Raw genomic sequence first — 7,236 nt, 5'->3', positions numbered from 1 at the left:
CAAAAAAACGCTCAAACTTAGAGAGTCGTTCTTTTCTCCCCCCGGCCAATTACTTAATTTACTATCATGAATTCCTCATGACACACATATTTCAGGACCTCTACATACCTCCACACACACAGTGTGTGTCCCCAGTGATTGCTATAACTAGTTAGAGTCATTATGAATCACACCACATACTGCAATCTACTGACACTAGACTGCTACCCTTTTGTCTTTCTCTACAGTGTTTCTGTCTCTGTCTGCCCATCCGTTTACTCTAGAGTAGAACAAACCTGAGTCGAACACATAGCAGATCACTGCAAAGAAGAAAAAAGTGAATTAAAATGGACCAAAACCCAGAACAACCTCGCAGGAAGAGAAAGAGGAAACTGAATAGAAACAGAGAGTTCTCTGCAAACGTAATGAAACTGCACTGTAAGATGCTCTGGAGTGTAGTCAAGTGTTTCATAACATACAGGCTCCTGCACCTGGCCTGGCAATTTACGCACGGAAACCACGCACGCACACACACACACACACACCACTGCCACGCCTGTATTAGCTGCTGTAGGCCAGCCACAGAGAGAGTCGTGTCAGAAAGGTGTAGCTATCACCTCTACTCTCTATGAAGCCTGTTCTTTTCTTCCTACCAACTTACTGACATTTATCACAAACACCTACATTCACTTTTCTACAGCCATGTACAAATACAAACTAAAGTAGAGGCTCCCTATAAAAGGACTTTCCCATAGCCACATCATGTATGTTACAAAGTGAAGCTAAACAACGTTGGCTGCTGCTTGTTTCAAGCACTGAAGTTAATGACATGTTTCTAGATAATGGAGTACACCGCATTCATTTTGGCCCTGTGAAGCCAAATTAGTAGACTGGGGCTGTAGTTCAAACAAACATGGACGGGATGAATTTCAATGTAATCGACCAACCTAATCGACACGAATCTACCATCAAACACCGCTGGGAGAAAAAAAGAAGCTCTGCATGTGGTGTAGCTCTCGGTCACGGTGAGCGAGCTGAATGAATGCAGCTACGGTGGAACTAAATACAACCTCATCAAGTGGGTGAGCTAATTAACAGTGTGAGCTTTGCTTGCTAATTCAGATGCAATCTCAAGCCTGTAAAGAGCTCTGTGAATGTCATCTCCAGTCAACTACATTTAAATGAGTAGCTGGGTGAGAAGACTTTGCTTTACAGCGAGCGTTCAGCGGTGTGATCGGGCAAATATACGAGGCACAACATTAGTCAGGGATGGGTGTCATTAGGGTTTTACTGATACTGATACTGCTTATTGCTACCACTACTTATTATTGAGACTACTGGCCATAATTTGATACAAAAAATAACCCATGACATGAAAATATTGTCTTATTATTACTCTTTGCAGGAGTTTTGGAAGATAAATTGTTCCTGAGTTATTGCATTTAACTGCATTTTCATTCAATTTCGTGCCCTTCTGAACGTTTTGCCCTGTCAGCTGTTTATGTAACGTTACATAAATACCAGTAGCAGTATCATTTGACAAGGAGCTTATTGATATTGATAGCCTATTAGTACCGGAAGTGAACCTCATCCTGGCACAGACTTGCATCTCTCCATGTATTATTCAGACGCCAAGATTTTATCGTCACACCATCGCAAGCACCTAATGTCGCTTGTTTCAGTAAAGGACAGCCCATATGTATTTAGAATATCTGAACATTAATAACTGCAACGTGAGAATTAACACACAGTATTTGTATTGTATCTACAGTGTACCAAACTGTGGCTGTGATATCCAGGTAAATCCAAAACCAAACCATGACCCAAAACAAAACGCCCTTTTATCAGTACACAGAGGTTAAGCTTGTTCCCAGAACTGCTAATATAAGTGTGCAGAGCTGCACTCCTATTAGTATACTGTAGGTCTGAAGCCTCAGTGGCCTCAGGATACTGCAATTCATTAGCATTTTCTTGCATCTGGAATATGAAGTAGAAGCAAATCAGGCTCCAGCAACCTTTCACACACATCACAGGGCAGCTTGTTTCTGAGACGGTTCACTTGGATTCAGTGACATTAAACTTTTGAGTGTCTCCTTACGGTGTATTTGGTTATGTAAATGTTTGTTATGTAAACAGGTAAATGTAAAAATACCTATTTTTAAATGAGTTTGAGGGAACTTTAAGGTGCTACAACACTGCACCAATAATCTCAGGTTGTTCTGGCCTGGGATCAAAGCAAGAGTTGTCCATTTATTTGATTGGTGGATTAATTGCTTACTGTATAAAATGTGTAAAATGATATCTTTCCTGAGAAAAGTCTTGAATTTCTCTGCCCAACACCACAAAATCTGAAGCTATTCAATGCAAAATAATCTAAAAAAAACTGACAAAAGCTGCAAATTGTCACATATGACAATAGTATTTTGCTTAATTTAACAACTGAAACTATTAATTGTTTGTCAAAACTGTTTGATTAATTTGTTGCTGATGAACTAACCACTTACTAAGATTACAATTGTGGACAAATATCTCTACATAACTGACCTGCAGGCACCTGATCTACCATATTATCCTATTAATAGCAGCAAAATGATTAACACACTTATATTATATCAGCCAATAACTCTAAATAACTGGGCCAAGTGGTTAGGTTTATAAAAGCAGTAGCTGTGTGGGAAAAAGAAACTTAACTAGTCCATTAAAATAGAAAGGAAGAGTTAAGTACATTCAGCCAGCTGGGGAGGAAGATCAAGGTAACCAAACAGCCTTGAACCCACGACACAGTTAAAACAAAAAAAAACCCACTTGAGACAGAGATTAGGAGCTAAATGTGGGTTAATCCGGTGCATTGTATCTACCGTAGGTTAAAGTTAACTCCACACTCACTCCATGTGACTGTGTGGCGACGAGTTTGGTGGCAGCTGGGTCGCTCTTCTTTTTCAACCCCTTCCAACTTTCAACAAAAAGGGAAAGAAGAAGGGGGTAAAAGAAAAAGTACGACCCCTACTCACGGCGCTGTAAAGCTACTATAATGTATCAGTCACGTCCCCCCCCCTAATCACAACTGAGTGAATTACATATGACAGCGGTTCAGAAAGGGGGGAAAAACTGGGAGAGGAAGCAGCCAACGCCGAGCAGCCAGGACGAACGCTGAAAACCAAACCGCATCCCATACTTTTCTTTCTCTTTCAGCTCTTCTTCCACCCGAAAAACAAAAAGCAGCACTCACGTTGACCGGTTCCAGGGGACGTCCGAGCGGCTTGTGTTGACTTTACCGGGGGTAGACGGCGTTATCGGACGGTAAATAATCCGTTATGTTCAGTTGTGGAGCTACGAGTAGTTTACAGTCACTGTTTTCTCTCTCTCTCTCTCTTGCTCTCTCTCTCTGTCTCCCCCCTCCTCTCTCTCTCTCTCTCTCTCTAGTCTGTTCCTGCTTCCCCTCTCCACATCCAGCATTCCAATATGGCTGCTGCAGGGAGCGACACACACACACACACACACACAGAAAGAGAGAGAGAAGAGAGAGAAAGAGAGAGAGGAGAGAGAGAGAAGAGAGAACGTGGAGAGTTGATAACGATATGTAATACTCCAGGTAGGAAGTAGTATTGTTTATTTAAACTATTTTTTTTTTTTTAAAGCTAGTAGGTATTATAAATACTTCTTTGTCGTATTTGCTTGAAACTTTCACTTTATTGCTGACAAGAAGCTACACGAGAGAGATAATCTGGGGGGAAATCAGCCTCCTCGTGGCTTTCTTCCTTAGCTGCTCCTAATGGTGTTTTGAAGAATGCGCAGGCCAGGAAATAACAGCCAATCGGAAGAGGAGAATGATGGTTGGGACTGTTTTTGAATCTGGTGGCTTGAGGTCCAGCTGATCTGTGTGAGTCTCATTGCCAAGTAATCAATATTTGAAGACCTGGGAATCAATAACTTCCTTGGCCCCTGATTGGTTGTTTTCTTTCCTGGTTGTTTCAGCAAAATATACGATACAAAGTAGTTTTTGTAGCTTTAAGTAAAAGCAAGCAATACAGTAAAAGAGATATAGATACATTTTAACTGTAATAAGTACATCTTTACTTCAGTACCTGTATCAGGATATTCCTTGAAAGCGTACGTATCCCAGGGTAGTAGTAAGAAGCACTTATTCCCATTTTTAAGCTGATACAAACAAATACTTTTAAAGCCGCAGAGTGACATAAATAAGATTTAACCTGTAACTAAGTACAGTTTAACTCAAGTACTGTAATGTACTTTAGGGGTAGTCTTACTTGTACTTTCTACTGTATGCACTTTATTTAATATATTTAAAAGGTCAGTGGCTCGTAACATTTATAGATCTATTGGCTTAAATGGAGATATATATACTGCATAACTGTGTTTTCATTGGTGTATAATAACCTGAAATAAGAATTGTTATGTTTTTGTTACTTAAATCGAGCCTCTTATATCATACAGTCCTTTTGATTGACTTTATATAATGCATATTTTGTTGCCAAATCTTCTGTACCCTTTTACGTGTAATGGAGTACTTTAATTCTGCTACTTTTACTTCAGTAAATGATTACATTCAAAACTGACTATGCAGTGATCCTGTGTCTTTTTTTTATGTGAGTGCCCTTTCTGCCATGTGCTTTCCATCTGTGCAAGGTCCAAAGACGACATCTGGTGGGTCACTATTGTTATTGCAAGTATATTTGGGTTTACATCTAATTCTACATATATATATATCAGATATATATTATCACAGGTTTCTAATCCCAAGGGGTATGGACTTACATATTTAGATTTGGTGATTTTTATGGTCCCTGATGGATGAACCCCAATGGTTATAATTATTTCTAAATTTAATTTATTTAGTTTTTGATTGTCTTAATTTCTTTCTGGATAATAAATCAATGATCACTACAACAACATTTGAAAAAATGCTGTGGTTTTTTGGTGAAGCCTCTATGCTGAATTCGATCAAAATACGCGTTTGTGAACATCTTACATCAATCAGTGTGATGTCTCTCCTTTAAAATGTTCCTGTATCAGAGAGTCCAGAGGACGGGTTTGCGTGACCCGTTTATTGAACCGGGGTGCTGCGGCCACAACGCAGAGTACTAACACTATACGATCACGGCTGACCCGCTTTTCGCACCGTATATTGACATAGACATTTAAAAAGTGTAGGGCAAATATTGTTACCAAATAGTCCCATTTGTTTTTTTTCTTATATACCACACATCAGCCAATCAATCATGATCATTGAGCGTGAGCTTCTGGATGAAGCCAGAAACCTGAGTGAGCACAAACAGCCTGTCATAACCGAACGAACACAGAGTCCGAATTCTTATAATTAACAACATGACATGAGAGGAAATTTGGAAGCAGCAGAAATTAATCAGCCGAGAGCAAAACAATTATGAAACAATACTAGCTGACAATTTGTAAGACATTGCTGAGCTTTCTTGTGCTTAATGGGTTTATTTAGTCATTTCTTCAACCGGTTTTTGAAGTGCCTAAAATTAAATATATGAAGTGGACAATGAGGTGGAACACAGTGTGTAAGTTCAGCAAGTCACTTCCTTGCTATAGGTAAACATGTCAAAACACCACTTAAAAATGGAAGATTTTTTAATTGCACAACCCATTTTGATCAATACTTTATGTAATGTATGTCTTTATTCGTCTTTTATTTATTTATGTGATGAAGCATCTTTTCAAATGACTTTACCTGAACTCAACAGGTGTGATGCCAACCCAGGCTTAGATATTGACAAATTGTTGCTCTTAATCAGTTACATGTAAATTAATCTTAAAATGAAAAATGCAATTGTGAAATTATTAAGTTTAAACCATCTTTTAAAGCTCTCCTCTCAGATGATTCAGTCATCTCTCCTTTCTTTGCGGCTGGCCAGGCGTCACCTTTGGTAGCTTTATCTATAGATCTTTCAGATCTGTTGATACCACTCATAATAAAACCATATACAGCAGTGAACAAAACTCTGAACAGTCCTACGGCAAATACTTAATAAAAATCAATTAACCACAAATAAGGAGTAGTTAAAATAAAACCAGTTTAGTACACTAACAGGAAGTAAAAAAACAATTTAATATCAGTCATTTGGAAAACTATATTTGGATCTGTAAGAAATAATTAACACATCAAAGGAAGTGTTGTTAGATTAAGTAACTGATAGATACTTTATTTAATTTGCAATAATCACCAACAGATACCAGGTGGGGCAGGACATCAGACAACTAAGCATAAAAGACAGGACCCTTGCTATATTTTACAAAACAATGTAGCATATAATATAATATACAGGTCATAACAGGTTAGCCTTTGTCTCTAACACTCTCTGTAGTCTCCCTTATGCTGGCTCCAGCACAGTTTTTTATATCCCCTGTTTCTAATCTGCATCTGGATTCACATTTCCTAAACTATGTGTGTGTGTAGAGCATGTGTTTATATGTGTGTATATTTCTATTTTATTGTATGTCCCAGAGGGTTATGATTCATTTGAGTGTTCATCTCATGTTTTGCTTAATCACAAAAATGAATTGCACTTTAGAGTTGTTTCTCTTGAGATGAATATTCTTAAAAAAACAGTGAAATAAATTTTAAAGCATATTTATTGTGAGGAGTAAAAGATGAAAACTTTCGTCCTGAGATAGACAGGGCTCTCTCCCACGTGACATGGCTTAAAATAAAATGTAATATATTTTATATTAAATAAATAATTCAGAATATTCTTTTTAATACAGCGCAAATAAAAATGATTGTAAACATTGCTGCCTTATTTACGGCATTGTAAATATAGAATGGTTCTCAACCGACTGGTTAAATAAAGGTTAAAAAAAACAGCTGCTTCATGTCTTATTTGTGTATTTAAAGATGAGCATTGAAGTAGCATTTATATGTGTATAATATTTGTTTTCTTCTGTATTATAAAAAGTCAGCTCAGTAAATTGCATAAATGTATGGTTTTTTTGAGGGGGGGGGGGTGCCTTTACATTTGCGTATCTAAATACACTAGACGGCGCCAGTACCCAGCTCTCTGAACTGGCAAAAGATAGAAGGGGCAAAATGCTTTTATTTTGGATTTTGTAAACAGGAAGTCCACGCAACGTTTGAGTTTGACTGACCAACGTGTCAGTGTGTGTGTTGTTTTGGGGTTGTGTGTGTGTGTGTGTGTGTTGTGGTGTGTGTGTGTGTTGTGTGTGTGTGGTGTGTGTGTGTGTGTGTGTGTGTGTGTGTGTTTGTGTGTGAAG

The 7,236-nt window shown here is 38.2% G+C and overlaps 1 protein-coding gene across 1 annotated transcript in view; it reads right to left on the bottom strand.

Moving 5' to 3' along the window:
* The window catches only part of ptk2aa (protein tyrosine kinase 2aa), a 54,302-nt gene extending 50,887 nt beyond the window's left edge, over nucleotides 1-3,415 (bottom strand). The window contains exon 1 of the mRNA XM_035680990.1: nucleotides 3,209-3,415. The gene's annotated coding sequence lies outside the window, so the exon portion shown is untranslated. The remainder of the gene's footprint in view (nucleotides 1-3,208) is intronic.
* Nucleotides 3,416-7,236: the final 3,821 nt, after the last annotated feature.

This window comes from Morone saxatilis, unplaced genomic scaffold (genome assembly GCF_004916995.1).
Source record: "Morone saxatilis isolate NCDOM2014 unplaced genomic scaffold, NCSU_SB_2.0 Contig9, whole genome shotgun sequence".
Lineage (NCBI taxonomy): Eukaryota > Metazoa > Chordata > Actinopteri > Moronidae > Morone > Morone saxatilis.
Note: the sequence above shows the minus strand (reverse complement) of the source record. Positions and strands in the feature narration are given on the sequence as shown.